The sequence below is a fragment of the Vombatus ursinus genome, unplaced genomic scaffold, assembly GCF_900497805.2.
Source record: "Vombatus ursinus unplaced genomic scaffold, bare-nosed wombat genome assembly UNPS02014770.1, whole genome shotgun sequence".
Taxonomy (NCBI): domain Eukaryota; kingdom Metazoa; phylum Chordata; class Mammalia; order Diprotodontia; family Vombatidae; genus Vombatus; species Vombatus ursinus.
In genome coordinates, this window is record NW_020954548.1 from 664477 (window position 1) to 680455 (window position 15979).

At 44.4% G+C, this 15979-nt stretch overlaps 1 protein-coding gene across 2 annotated transcripts in view; it reads left to right on the forward strand.

Moving 5' to 3' along the window:
* The first annotated feature begins 9311 nt into the window (after positions 1-9311).
* Positions 9312-15979, forward strand: part of LOC114043944 (post-GPI attachment to proteins factor 6-like) — a 29856-nt gene continuing 23188 nt past the window's right edge. For both annotated transcript variants that reach the window (XM_027863212.1, XM_027863213.1), the window contains exon 1: positions 9312-9353. The gene's annotated coding sequence lies outside the window, so the exon portion shown is untranslated. The remainder of the gene's footprint in view (positions 9354-15979) is intronic.

Consider the following 15979-nt stretch of genomic DNA (forward strand, 5'->3'; position numbering starts at 1 on the left):
ACCTTGCCTCTGGGCCTCTGTTTCCTTATCTGTAAGATGAAAGGATTGGAGAAGCTCATCTTTAACCTTTCACCTCTTACATTTGAAGTTCTATACAATATTCGAGAAAAGTTTGTTCAATTCAATAAGCTTCAGAGATAAAAGTTGGCATAAGCCCTGACTCCAACGAGCTTTCAATACAACAAGAAGGATAAGACAAGTCATTATAATGAACACCACTGAATATTGGCAGAGATCCAGGTTCAATCAACTAGCATTTTATTTATACTTTTATACATAGAATTGAACTTTATTATCTGTTGGTGAGACTTCTGGTAAGGTGAGTATAACTTACATGGGAAAGACAGGAATATAGAAACTTCAATAGTGCAAGAAATGTTGGTGGGGTTTTTTTGTAGTTGTTTGGTTTTTTTTTAGCTCAGTCTTCCAAAGCCAAACTTAGCACTGGCACTCTTTGTATCTCTAAAACTAGCTGATTAGTTGTTTGAGATCAATAGTGTTATTCATGGTTCAGAACAACTTCTTATTCAAATGTTACCCTTAACCTGAGATTCTAATTTTAGAAATTTCATAGATTTAGCCTTTGGCAAGGATCGAAGAGGTATCAGCTGGAGCAGCATCTGGTGCTTATTACTAGGGGAAGAGGAGCAAAGACCCAAGAGGATTTAGCTGTGGGGATCAGGTGCTGTCTACAATCAATCAATCAACTAACATTTATTAAGTGACTGTTATGCACCAGGCACAGTCAGGAAGACCTGAGTTCAGATCCTGTCTCTGACATATACCAGTTGCATCTGTTTGACCCTGGGCAAGTCATTCAACCTTTCAATGGCTGAGGCCATTTAAAAAAAAAAATTCTTTAAATGAATTAATTAATTAGTTAAATTAATTAAATTCTTAAATTCTTTGAAATGACAAATTGCCGAGTAGGTGTCAATTGACAGAGTGGAGAGAGTATCCTCACTGAAAGTTCCCTATGCCAATAAAATAATAATACTGGTCCAAAAAATATATGTTATGATATGATAAATATAAAGGAGAGGTCCAAAAGAGTGGTAGGAGAGATTCAGTTTCAGCTTCAGAGTGAGGTTTATGCCTGTACTGGGCTTTGACGGATAAACAGGATTTCAACAGGCCCGGGTGTGGAGGGAAGCCATGGTAGGTATAGCACTAGGTGTCGCTATGAAACTGGAGAGTCAGGCACCTGGGGTCATAGAACAACAGAAACAGGTTTGGCTGGCTGAATGCCCCAGATTGGTAATTATTCTGCCTTTGGGAAGATAATTGTGAAACATATGAGTGGCTCATTATTATCTCCCCAATTAAGGGGAGAAAACTCTTTAATGACTGGCTTGAAAGCTAGGAGCCCAGCCCCGTACTAGGAAAGGTCACTTCTGTGTCATATGTCACAAAGGGACACAAGGAAATGCACATGTCTGATGAGTAAATTAGAGGTACTTACGAGTAATAAGAATAGATCAACTGGAAATAATCTTTAATAGAATATGTATGTGTATATATATATAATATATATATATATTTAACATACTTAGAAACTGGTGGCCAGTGTCATCCAGCTGGAGCAAGGCAGGGGAGGAAGATGAGGATGGTCATGTTCTCCTCCACATTCCCTACAACACAGTTATATCTGATTTTTTTTTTCTCAGCACTCCAGCCACCTAAGAAAGTTGCCCAAAACAGTGTAATACCTTGCTGTTTCCTCCTTTAACTCTGACCTCTCTATCTCCCTAATGGAGAGGGCTTGAGGAGAGGAACTGAAAACTACTGTCACAAAACTGACCGATATGCTACCACTGCACTTGTATGGAGAGCAAATAATTATAATAGCTAGTATTTGTATAGTCCTTTGAGGTTTTCGAAGCTCTTTACTAATATAATTTCATTTTATCCTCATAACAACCCTGGGAGGTGGGTGCTATTATTATCCCCATTTTACACATGAGGAAACTGAGGCACACAAATACTAAGTGACCTAACCAGGGAATAAGCATTTACATAGTGTCTATCATGTGCCAGGCACTGTGCTAAGCACTTTTTACAAATATTTATCTTATTTGATCCTCACAACAACCCTGAGAGGTAAGTGCTATTATTATCCCCATTTTACAGATGAGGAAACTGAGAAAAATACACCCTGGGAAAACATTCTAGAAGACAATTTGGAATTATTTGAAAAAAGTGACTAAAATGTCTGTACCCTTTGACCCAGAGAGCTTGCTGCTTTGGCATATGCCCCATGGAGAGCTTAGATAGAAAGGTCCTAGAACACTGAAATATTCATATCAGTACTTTTTCTTGGTTTCAGCTCCCTATCAATTTACAGTTTTGTTCTGTACTTTCCAGACCAAAGATAATCTCCATAGCAAAGAAAATAGAAGAAAAATAAGTAATTAGTAATAGATATGGGACTGTAGCTCAGTGGATAATGGTGGAGTTGGTGGGGGATGTTTATAATAGATTTGGGAGTCATCTGCACAGAGCTGTCAACTAAAACCATGGGAGAGCATGAGATTAGCAAAGGGGAGAGCATAGAAAAAGAACAGACTCTTGGGGACCAAGCCCACACTTCAAGGACAGGAAAATGAAGAAAGGAAGGAAGGGAATTTCGCTCATTCCAATGTTTGTGTCTCTTGAGGTAATTTTTCCCTCCTCTTCTCACAGCCTTCTAACTATTAATCTCCAAGAAGCGGCTGTTTAAGAAGGTTTCTGACTAGCAGGAGAAGCAGAACTGCCCAAGCAGAAGGTTATGAACAAAAATAAAATCGTTTCTGAGGACAGAAGTGGGGTCTGTGTCCTTCCTGCCCAGTCATTGGCTCCTGAGCCCCTGACCTGGCTCCCTATAGCCAAGAGAGGATCCATCTCGTCTCCATTCAATGTGAACACTCCCCACACAACCCAGTTAGCTAGCCAGACTTTCTCTTCCTCTATCCAGAGCTTTTTTCATACTTTCAAGCTCAACACTGTTCCAGCCTCTGCCAAGAAACCTTTCCTGCTTACCATAGCCCCAGGTGATCTCTAAATGCTGCTGGTATGTGTTGCTTGGTACTGTGAATTATCTTTCATCTTACTCCCTAACTAGACTTCGAATTCTTTGCAAGCAGGGAATAGAATTCCCTTCTCTTATATACTGTACAGGGCTTAACACAGTTTGAGGGCACACAAGAGGCATATGTGTATATACTCTATGTGTATGAGTATAAATAAATACAGTTATCTCTTCCACATTGCATGATTTTTTGGCCTTCCCTTTGCACTAGAGAAGAAGTCTGATTTTTTTCTTTTTCTTTGATGGGGTATTTACAGTACCTTATTGTAAAATTTGGGTTAAGTATTTGGTCATAGGCTCTGCATTGTCTGCTGGCCTTCGAGTGGAAAACTCCCAAAAAATTCCTGTTTAATTTCTTATGCCAACCTTGCGATATATGGAAACCTCAATGGGGAAAGTCAAGATGTAGAAGGGGTAACTATATACATATTACATGTATTTGTTTAATAGAATTGTCAATAGGCAAATAACTCCAAAATGTACTACATTTTGTTAGTTTGGATGTGATGACCTTCATACTAATTCTACCTCTTCCTCTGAGCATGTAAGAAGAGATAATTGAAGACATTTAAAGAGGGAGAGGAATTGGGGGGAGGATCGGGGGAATCAAGTCGGGGTAAGAGAGAGGGCCTCAATCTTTTCAACAAAGTAGGAAGGAGTTGAACCATCTTCTGAGAGTGAGTGGAAAGAGAAATGGATTTAGGGGGTTGGAGAGAAAAAGGATTTGGAACAGCTGTTCTGAGGAATATGCTTTGTAAACTGATAAGTGCTGTGACGATGTGAACTATTATTATTGGGGCCTAGAGATGGCAAAAGGCCAGATTCCTAGCTAGTGTGGTGTAGGAGAAAGAATACTGGATGTGGAGCAAAAAGACCTGGTTTACAATTCTAATTTTATCATTTATTAGTAGCACTTAATTTCTTTGGGCCCCAGATTCCTCAGCTGTAAAATGAATGGATTGTATCAAATTGAAAAAAATTGATTTAAAAAAAAGCAAAATGACAAATGCTGAAGGGGCTGTGAGAAATAGATTCATTAATACACTGTTGGTGGAACTACAAAGTGGTCCAGACATTCTGGGAAGCAATTTGAGACTATGCCTCAAAAAGCTACTGAACTACGTATGTCCTATGACCTAATGATACCGCTGCCAGGTCAATACCAAAGAGATCAAAGAAAGAGGAAAATGATCCATATGTACAAAAATATTTATAACAGTTCTCTTTTTTGTGGTGGCAAAGAATTGGAAACTGCCCATCAATTGGGAAATGGCTGAACAAGTTATGGCATATGAATATAATGGAATATTATTGTGCTGTGAGAAATGATGAAGAGGATGGTTTCAGAAAGACCTAGGAAAACTTGTATGAACTGATGGAAAGTGAAGTGAGCAGAACCAGAACAATTTATGCAATAACAACATGGTAAAAAAAAAAAAACCCACAATTTTGAAAGATTTAGGAACTCTGGTAGACATAATGACCAATAACAATTCCAGAGGATTCATGATGAAACATGATACCCATCTCCTGAGAGACAGCTGATGGACTCAGAGTACAGATTGAGACTTTTTTTTAGACATGGCCAATGAAGGAATTTGTTTTGCTTGACTATACATGTTTATAACAAGAATTTTATTTTTCTTGCTTTCTCAATGTGTGAGGGGAGGACGGAGAGTGAAGGGAGAGAGAAAAGTTGGATCTTGATGAAAATAAAATTTAATTTAAAAAAATGAATGAGTTGGCCACTAGAGTAGTGGGGAATGAGGAGCCTGAGCGATAGGGCTAAAGGATATATATGCTAGGGAGTGACAGCTCACCTAAACACTCTTCTAAGTCTACAATAACCATCAGGAAGTCTTTGGTCCTTTTGGCAATGGGACTTTAGAATCAGAGAAGAGTTTTGCTTTGAAAAAAAAAAACAACTTGCTAAAAGAAAAGTCAGTCTCATTCTTTTTGCTGCAGATCAAACTGGACTATTTGATGTCTTCTTATGTACCCTGAGCTTTCCTGCTCAAACTGCTGTGTTCCTTTGAAAAGGAATGTTTCCCACCTGGGTATTCCTGAGTCTATCTATGAGGTGGAATTTATACAGAGCTAAGGATGTTTTATTGTGTCATATTTGGTACAATCATATCCCTGATTTTTCCTTTTGTAGCTAGTTTCTACAATCAGAGCTAGTGGTCAGTAAAAGATATGAGCACAAGGTAAGTATGTGAGATCTTGCTGTTTTCAATCTGAATGTGTAGTCACTCCATATCCCAAGCAACTAGGTAAATTAGTACTTGGGCTTGTCATCTGCCTACCTGTATAGTCATGTGAAAAATTAAATCTTTGAAATAGAACATTCTTTCTGAATGACATGGGAGTAATTAGACAAAGGGAAAAGAAGTTTATGAAACAAAAGTATTAAACACAATGTTGATCATTATCCAAAGACTAAGGCTGGGATACATCTAAGCTACTATAATAAAATATGTTTAAGATCTGAGCTATTCAGCCTAAAATTATATTGCTTTCTATATCCTAAACAACTTAGGAAATGAGTATTAGGCCTAGTCATCTGCCTGTTAATTACTTAGAGTGTCCTCCCAAGTCTTTTATTATAATTGGAGTAAAGTTAACCTCTTAGAAGCAAAGTCATTTGTGTAACTATTGAACCCAGGGACACCAAAAACTGTTGTGGTTTCATGGTGTGACATGCAGTACTGCCTCAAAGAATTTGGAGTTAGACCACCTCTAACCCAAGTACAGGCATTTATTGAGGATTGACACCCCTCAGAAGCAGGCTAGGTCCCAAGAGGAACCAGCAACTTAGTAAGACAACACAGGCAAATTTATAATGTAGTGATACTGATTACACAACAGAAATTATAAATATTAAAAAGGCAAGAAGGGTTTGTTAAGGGATTAGGGAATGGGGGATGGGTCCCTTCTATAGTTTGGTGGTCAAACATCCTGGTCGTGCTACTTTCTGATTGGCTAGTTATTGTGGTCCTGTCTGGTCAAGATAGTTAGGTGTGGCAGCTAAGTGGCATTGTGGATAGAGTACCAGCTCTGGAGTCAAGAGGACCTGAATTCAAATCCAGTCTCAGACCAGACACTTGACACTTACTAGCTGTGTGACCCTAGGCAAATCACTTAACCCCAATTGCCTCACAAAAAAACCAAACAAACGAAAAAAGATGGATAGTTAGCTACTGTGGTTCTGTTTTGGGCTAAATAGATGATGTGATTGTGGTTAAATACAAGAATACACCTGTTCAAATATGTGAATTGGATCTGGGGGCAGCAGCTAGCTAGGAACAGTGGCTGTATTGAGTCTAGGGGCCTGTGGTATAGTTAAAATCAGATTGTGTGGTTAAATCAACCCCTCCTGTTCAGTGGGGCCCATAAGGAAGTTGGAATATTAGGACTGGGGGCTGCTTTATTAGGATTCCATCACTGGTGGACTAAGGCCATACTGATGAAGGTTTGTTCATATAAGGGCATAAAAAAGCCTCTCCATCTTGAGTTGAGGTTCTTCAGACTTGAAAAATGTCACAAGGTCATGCAAGTCACCATTTCTTTCCCGGTTTTCTAGATATGGTTCCATATAGTATCCAGAGCAGCACCTCTATCTGAGCTGTTCGATAGATCCCTATTGATTGAACCCTTTCTATACTATGGGTATAAGCGAACCTCCTTTATTAAACTGTTGAATGCCCCGATGACTGTCACTTTTCATTACAATTTTTGTTGTTTGTTGTTCAATTGCTTTCAATCATGTCCAACTCTTTTTGACCCCATTTGGGGTTTTCTTGGCAGAGATACTGGAGTGGTTGGCCATTTCCTTCTCCAGCTCATTTTACAGATGAGGAAACTGAGGCAAACAGGGTTAAGTGACTTGCTCAGGGTCACACACCCAGGTTAAGTGTCTGAGGACAGATTTGAACTCAGGGAGAAGATTCTTCCCAGGGAGAACAGTCCCAGCCTCACACTCCGTGCACCATGGCGCCACCTAGCCGCCTCCATTCATTTCAATATAGGACCTAAACTACTAGGGAAAGGGCTGTCATGTAGAAACTTGTTCTCCCTGGCCATGGAAAGCAGAATTGGAAACAGTGAGCCCAAGGTACAGATATAGAGACTTAACAGAAGGAAAAATCTCCTAACAATTAGAGCTATTCAAATGTGTAAATATACTGCCTTGGGCTTCACTAAGAAGGCTTCAGGCAAAGGGTAGGGACTGTTTTGTTGTCTGGGATATGGTAGAAGGGACTTATCCCAGTCCAGACCCAGGGACCCTTCCAACAGTGAGATCCTTGTGATTCTATTCCAATCTCTCCTTGTTCAAGTCCTGACCTTGAATTGCTTACTATGTGTCAGATTCTATGCTAAGAATTGGGGATTACGAAAAAAAGCAAAAAACAGTCCTGACCTTCAAGGACCATCCCTGAAGCATCCTCCCAGCTCCTAACCCTTCTCCTCTGAGACTGTGGTCTACCGTGACCTCGTTCTCAGGCCCTGAGGTACTGGGGGAGGGAAGAATACAAGGGCCCCAACCTGGCCTAGAGCTAGCCCTTTCCTCTCACCTGCCCCCCACCCCTTCTACCTTGGCCTATCAGAGTACACACATCAAACAAAGCTCCATGTATATAGACACACACACATCCTATCTATAATTTTCAAAAACTTTGTGTTCTTTGAATCAGATAATAGACTTTTGGAGCTTTGAGAAACCTTAGAAGTAATTTGGTCCAAACCCCTCATTTTACAGAGGCAGACTTGGTATTGAGGTAGGGTAGTGTATTTGAGCACTCAGTTGAGCTTCTCTACTAGACTTTTTTTGGGGGGGGGGGTAAAGCAATTAGGGTTAAGTGACTTGCCCAGGGTCACACAGCTAGGAAGTGTCAAGTATTTGGGATTGATTTGAACTCAGGTCCTCCTGACTCCAGGATCAGTGCTTCACCACCTAGCTGCCCCTCTACTAGACTCTTAAAAAAAAAAACTTAGATACCTTTCACTTTCGCATCATTTTTTCATCTTAAATTTGCATTTTTACCTTCATTCCTGAATATGGTCCTCCCCCTTCCCTATTTATCAAGTTTGTACTAGTCATAAAGTATAAAAGAGAAAAAAGTAGTACAGTAAAACTAACCAAGTCTTACCATAGAAGTAATAATGATGACAGTTAACATTTAGAGAGCACTTACTCAGTGCCAGGCACAAATTTTGCAATTTTTTCTTATTTGGTCCTCACAACAATCCTCGGAGGTAGGTGCTATTATTATCCCCATTCCCCGGATGAGGAAACTGAGGTAAACAGTGGTGAAGTGTCTTGCCCAGGATCATACAGTTAGTCCGAGATCGGATTTGAACTCTGGCCTTCCTGACTCCAATCCCAACACTCTCTCCACTGTGCCACTTAGCTGCCCCTGAATATGAAAGATGAAATGTTCCGTTCCCATTGTCCCCCTTCTCTCCAAAGAGGGGAGGGAGGTTCGTGTCTTATCATAAAGCCAAATTCCTGTGCAAATTCAAGTTGCTGTCGTTATTGTTACATAGTAGTAGTTGTTAAATAGACGGGGAAATTGAGGCTCATTTTTTTATTGCCAGGTAGAGGAAGGCCCACAGACGACAAGGAACTTGTCCGAGGTTGAAGAATGAATCAGAAGCACAGGTCGGGTCTCCGACTCCCAGTTCCGCATTCTTCTATCCACCACACGGGTAACTTTTCACAGCTCGCCCATTTCACAGATGGGGAGCCTGAGGCCCGCTGCTGCCCCGCTAGCCGCGTGCCAGGCCTCCCTAGCCCGGGGCGCTGCGCCGCGCTCCGCAGTGCAGTGCCGGGGACCAGCCCGGGCTGCCCAGGGCGCATCCCCACGTCGCAACTCCGTGCGCCCCAGACAGGTGTCACCCGCAGCGAGCGCCGCGGGGGGTGCATTCCTCCCTCCCGGGTGCCGGCGGGGCGGGGGCGCGCGGGGGCCGGGCAGGGCAGGGGGCGGGGCCTGGCAGGCGGAAGTGGCCCCGGGCGGGGGAAGCGGCGGTCGCCGGGGACCGGCCGCGGCGATGGGAGCCCGCGGCACAAGCGGCTGCGGCGGCGGCAGCGGCGGTGGCGGCCGGGGCGCGGGCGGCCGGAGGCCTGACACACTGGCCGGATAGAGCGGGGCCCAGCGCGGCGGAGCCATGGGCCGGGCCGGGGTCGCGGCGGGGCCGTTGGCGTGGCTGCTCTTCCTCAGCCTCACCCCCTCGGCCGGCGCTACCGCCGCGGTCCCCGCCACCAACGCGAGCGGCGGCGGCCCCGGTGAGTGAGGGACCGTCGCGCGATTCCCCAGCCGGGCCGGCCGCCGGGGACCCCGGCGCTGCGGGGACTGCTGGGAGGGGCGGCCCGGGGAGCACCGGCGCCCGCCCGCTCATTGCGACCCTACCCGCCGTGGGGCCCGTGCACCTGCTCCGGCCCTCCGCGGCGGGGCGGGCGCAGCCTGATGGCTGGAGCCAGGGGGGAGGTTTGAATTTCCGAAGACCGCCGCGGCTCCCACTGACCCACTGTGTGACCTTGGGCAAGTCACTTCTCCTCCCTGGCCTCAGTTTCCTCCTCTGTAAAGTAAGGGAGGGGGTGAGGCTGGACTGGGACTCTAGGCACCTTGAGCTGCCTGGGATGGAGAGGGCAGTGGTCCATTCCTTGTAAAAGTTCTTCCTGAGGAAGGGGGTGTGTGTGTGGGGGGGAGTCATCGGAACGTATTGTGAGGAGGGCAGGTTCCTAGTTGTAATTGGAAAAGGGGTATGGGGGGAGGCCGTTCTTTAAACTACATGCTCACAGGGAAGAGATCATACTTCGCAGCTGGTCTCCGATGAAGGCTCTGGCCAGCGATTTGGCAGGTTCAGAGGACCTGAAAAGTTGCTTCAACAGGACCTAGGGACCTGAGTCAAAAAACCAACAGGCATTTATTAAGCACCTACTGTGTGTGCCAGCCGCTGTGCTAAACACTAGACCCCAGGGATCTCTGGAGCAGGTCCCGATAAGTGTCAAACCTCTTCTAGAGTAGAGGCTATTGTAAGTAATGGATAGGTATTGCCATTTAGCACTCTACTTCAGTTGTAGTGAGTTCAGTTTTAGTGGCCTCCATCCTCCCTTAAAATTATCTCTTTTCAAGGTGGCCCTGCTGAATGATGCAAGCTTTGGGCTTTAAGGGAAGCTTCCCAGGTGTCCCCTGACTTGGTGTAGTTTTGAGGTAAAGCCAAGAGGAGTGAAGATAGACTTCGTTTCAGATAGAGACAATAGGCTGACCTTAGGAGTGTCTTGCTAGTAGTAGGTACCTAATAAATGTTTAATTTAATTGGGTAATGATTTCTTGATTGAACTCCTGGAGAGCTGATTCAGGAATAGAATTCCAGAGATTAAAGTGCTGGGCTGACTTCCTTCTTTGGACCAGGATGTGGAGGTACAATCATGAGTTGGGGTGGGGCTGTAACCTTTAAGACTTCTCTCAATCTAACAGCCTTATTATAGAGCACTTAAGGGGACTGGATTGCAAGCTTCAGAAGTGACCTGGAGAAATGATCTTTCCCTTTCTCAACCCCCCTAGAATTTGCTGGGGACCTCAGATATGTCCCAGGGACACTTTTGGGCCACTTCTCGACTTCCTTCCTTTGAACTGTCTCCACTTTTTCTTGTGGAGTATTGCTTCAAGGGATGGGGGAAGCCACAAGGCAAAATTAAGTGGCAACTTTTTGGGGGATAATCCTATTTCAGCTTTCAAATTGGACAGAAAACTAAGATGGCCGAGTGGGAGGTTTGTTGGCTTGACAATCCAACGATTTATTACGCACCTGCTCTGTATTCAAGAGTCACAATCACGGGGCTTTAAAGACAGAAATGAAAACTGTTCCTGTGAGTGGTACGACATACAGAGATAAGTAAACACAAAATTGAGGAAGAAGAGAGGACTGACAGCAAGAGAGATTAGGCAAGGCTTTACTTAGGCTGAGCTTTAAAGAAAGCTAAGGATTTTAAGAGGCTGAGGTGAGGAGGGAGGAAGTGTGTTCTAGGCATGAATGAATGAAGCAAGCATTTAATAAATTCTCACAAAGTACTGCAATAAATGCTGGTAATGCAAACAGAATAGCAAGACAGTCCCAGCTCTCAAGGACTTACTAATGGAAAAATGACACATATGAAAGGTTTCGACTGCAAATCAGCTGGAAAGGTCCCATGGTCCTAGGGTGTAGTGGCAAAACTTCTTCCTTAATATTCTTTGTACTGATAAAAATCACACCTATTTCTGATGCTAAGCCATTTGACGGTGCCAATGACATTAGACGGTGTCTAATGACAAGAACTTTCTTTTCTGGGTCTTGAGTAGCGGTGGCTGTAACGCTTTCAGGAGCAGCTGCCAGGCTGCATCTCCGCATGGACTACCTCCCAGGATAATGGCTGAGACCTTTGGGAAGCACTGTTTTTCCCAAGGCTCTCAGGCCTAGGATCCTCAGCCATCTCCCCTAAAGTCTGAAGGGATGTGGTGGTGGTGGTGGTGGTGGTGGTGGTGGTGGTGGTGGTGGTGGTTTGACCTTCCGACATGCTGCTGCCTCCCATCTTCCCTCAGTGTGCCTTGCTGCTTAATCTAGGCTGGTTTGCCTTCCTTGTATGTGGTAGTTAGTTGGGATGGCTGGTTCCTTCTCCACAGGAGCCATTTCCCCAAATGATGGTTATGGGGCTGGAGTGAAAGCAGGGCGAGTGGTCTGGGGCAGGGAAGGGATGCTGCCATTCCCAGGGCTCCTGTGTTTATCTGCCTGTTGGTGGCAGTTGATCAGCATCTATTGCTTGGGGTGATGAGGAAGTTAGGCCTCCTCCCCACAACAATTTATCCCCTCAGTGATAACTATGGTGTCTGGGGGCTTGTTATTGGAAGGTCTGAGGAGAGGTGATGGTCAAGGCGGTGGTGGCAGTGGTTTGGCTTACTTGGCATATGCTGCCTTTTGTCTATCAGTCAAGGTACCATCCTGTCATGAGGACCAAGCTGGGTGAAGGTAGGAGATGGAATGCTGAGTTTAGGCAACATGTAGAACAGGTGATTGGAATCTAGAGTTTGTGAAAGGGAATCATGTGAAATAGGTGTAGAAAGGTATAGGCTGAAGCCAGATTGTAGAGAGCTTTAATATAGGCTTAAAAAGTTTGTATTTTATCTTAGCAGAAATAGAAATCCTCTGAAGATTTTTGAGCAGGGAAAGACATGTGCTTTAGAATCATTTTGACAGCTATATGTTTGGACATGGGGGACCCTGAAAGCAGGTAGAGCAATTCAGAGGCTGTTGATGGCTGGTTAGAGGTTGTCCCAGAACTGCAGAGGTCAAAGAAGAAAGAGTTTAAAAAAAAAAGGGGGGGGACGTGTTTTGATACTCCTATCAGAGGTGAATCAGTGCTTCGGAGTAGTTTATTTTCAACTGTCCCCCTTGGCTTCTCAGAAATATTTCTTTCCAGCTCCTGTTCCTTCCAGGAGTCTGTGCCTTCTAGGTTTGCACTGTTTGGAATGAAGGTCTGTTTTTCTTCTCTGAGTATTGAATTCCTGATTTAATTGCTTCAACACCAATTTCCCCACTTCTCCCTTCTATCCTCCTACCTCAGGATTAAAGGCCTAAGGTAGTTGGGTTATTGCTACCCTGTTCTTGAGAGGAGGCGTCTGTCCCAGTGTAACCCCTCCAGCCAGCCTATTGCTTATCCTTTGTCTCACCTTCTCTCTCCCACCCCCTCCTACCCCCAACAGTGAGCCTCTGCTCCCTCACCTCCAAATCATGTTCCAGACTTGCTCTTGGAGCAAAGCCATCCCAGTCTCAGGAGAACCACAGGCCCCCATGGATTCTACCTGTGCCTGCGGGTTGGGTTGTAAACGCAGAGAGATTATTATTTTACTTGGCCTTAGTTGTTTCTATCCAACTATGGCCTAATACATAGGCCAGGGAGGCAGGAGCAGGCCAGAGGCTTACCTGAGATTGATGTTTTGAATGGCAGCTGGGAGGATTTCCAGACTAGAACTTCTGGCCCCTCTGCTCACTGCTCTGCTCAGCCCCATGAAGGAATACTTGAGGAGACAGGCAGGGGAGGGAGTGATTCTGGGGCAAGGTTTTCCCAGGCCTGCTTATCTTTCCCTGATGTTTGTGATTAACAGCCTAATGTTACTCAGTGGTCCATGTATCCATGAACCAAAGCACTAGGCTTCTTGCACATTCAAATCTGACTAGAGAACTAGAGGGAGAAACCAGAGGGGTGGTGGAATTGTGCATTTGATGTGGCAGTACCTGGGCCCAAATCTTACTCCCTGCTACAAAGGAGACTTTTGAAGTAGTCACCAAACTTGTCTCCATTCCTGTGTCACCTTTTTCCTGCTAGACTGCAAGCTCCCCTTTCAGCAGACCGTGTCTTCTATATAGTAAACTCATAAGTGCTTGTTGAATTTGTGGTGGAAAGGGGAATCTGAGTCACCACCTTCTTGTCTAACTGGGATTTGGAAGGACGATATTTGGAAGAGTGAGTTCCTTGGCATGAAACAGTGCTGTAAAAGTGGATGAGCTTACAAATATTTTCATATTCATCCAGTTACCCACACTCCTGGATTCTCTTTGCCACTGGGTGCCCAAGCTGTCATCTTTCTGCCTTTCCTTAATCCACGATATCCTGTCCTTTAGACTACTGACGTTTTGTCCTTTTAGCTTTCTTAGGGTGGAGGGCAGGTCAGCCAAGTTTTAATTGCATTTAATTGAAGGTGTCAGAAGCTATGAGATTATAACCCTGAGCCATGTCACTGAGCCTTTTTAGTTAAGGCCCCAGGCTGGCTGGTCAAAGGCCTTTCCTTCTGGAGTCCCAAGGGAATATAGCCTGGATGTGGTTGGAATATCTGTCCAAGGCTCTTATCGGGGTCTTCTTTCCTGGAAGGTACTCTTCAAAGGAAAACCTACCAGGCTGATCCTTTTAGGGGGATGGGAGTTAAATCTCTGCCCCCTTCAGGGAGAAGGGATATTTAAGAAGTGGAAGCTGCTGCTGTAGGTGTCTGGTCTCTTCAGGCAGCTTTGGAGAAAATCAAGACTAATCTGTTTTCTCAGCCAGTGTCCTCAACGGACTCTTTCCCTCTGCCAGCTGCTTTTTCCAGGGATGTAGTTTCTGGGACAGCTCCTGTGTCTATTGCTTTAACTTCTTAAGGCAATATGACTGTGTTGAAATGTGGTCATTTTTTAATGGCTGCAGGAAGCCCTGATAAGACAATGCTACCACTTTGTGTTTACCTACCATTTACTGTGACTTTGGATGTAGAAGGGGCCGATCACCAAGAGAGACTATGTTGGAGTCCCAGGTTTAGTCTGGAGTTGCTACTCTTAGCCTTGGAGGACCCTGTCACTCTTTCCCAATGACCCTTTTAAAAATACAGCTATACAGGCAGGCCTGTATATCCTTAATTTTTTTCTGTAAATCCCTAATATCAATGCTGGGAGGGAGAATTGAGGTGTGATGGAGAGGGTTAGTTATTTCAGATCAACCTGGGTTATTCAACAATGCATTTTTATCTGGGATAGTCAGCCCTAGTACCTAACAGGAGGATTTTACAACATTGCAGTGGAGTTGAGTTATAATATATTAATAACCTCATTGGATTGAATTGAAATACAGGCATATCCAGTATAACATTACCCTGACCAACTCATTTCACGATAAACATTTATCTTAGTGCCCTCTGTGTGTGAGGAACAGTGCTGGGTATTAGAGATAGGTGTGACACAGACCAAATGCTCTGGAGGAGGGAGACAACACTCACAGATATTGGAAATAGGGGAAGGGGTAGTAAAGCCTTCCTGGAGAAGGGGGAGCCTGGGTTGTACCTCAAAGGAAAGGATATGAATTGGGGATAAGAGGAAGTCCATTCCAAGTATGAAGAATGAAACAGAAAAAGACAAAGGGATAGAGACAGGTCCATTTTGGCTGGAATGTAATATACTGAAAGAGATAGACTGGTATGAGAGATGGCTAGAAAAGTGGATTGGAGCCACGTTATGGATGACCTTGAATTCCAGGATTAGGAATATATTCGTTTGTGGCTTTCTTTGTTGTTGTTCAGTCATTTTTCAGTCATGTCAGACTCTTCATGACCCCATTTTGGGGTTTTCTTGGCAAAGATAGTAGAATGGTTTGAATTTCCTTCTCCAGTTCATTTTACAGATGAGGAAGCTGAGACAAACAGGGTTAGGTGACTTGCCCAGAGTCACACAGCCAGTGAGTGTTTGAAGCCAGATTTGAACTTAGTAAGATGAGTCTTCCTGACTCTAGGCCCTACACTCTATCACCTGCACCACCTAGCTGCCTCTTTGGCTTTAAGGAATCATTTAAGATTTTTTAGAACAGTGACCCAATCAGAGATTATGGTATAAAGCTGTTCCCATCCCCCTAAAACTCTGTGATCTGAGTCTTCACTCTGTTTGTTTCTTTTTTTTGTGGGGTGCAGAGGGATGATGGATGGAAGGAACAGAAGCTCAATGGGAGAACCCCAGTGCCTCCTGGGAGATTCCTCCAGCTTCCCTTCAGGAAAACACAGCCTACCTCAGACCCTCATATCTTCTCTGGATCTCCCTTCAACCTGCACTATTCATTGCTTCCTTAACACAACATCTTCTGTACTTTTCCGCCTTCTGGCCTTTGTTCTCATTGCCTCTTCCACCTTGACTGCATTCTGTCTTCATGCTGTTTGTTGACAGGCCACCCAACCTCTAAGGCTCAGTTCGAATGCTGCATCCTCCATGAAGCCTCGCCTGATTCCTTCCCTCTTCCCCTCACCAGAAATGAGCTCTCCTCTGAAGACCCTGTTGCATTCTGTTATCTCTCTTATGTAATTATCCCACTGTTTGTATTACGGGTTGCTATAACATGATCTCCAAAGAATTGAAGCTGGG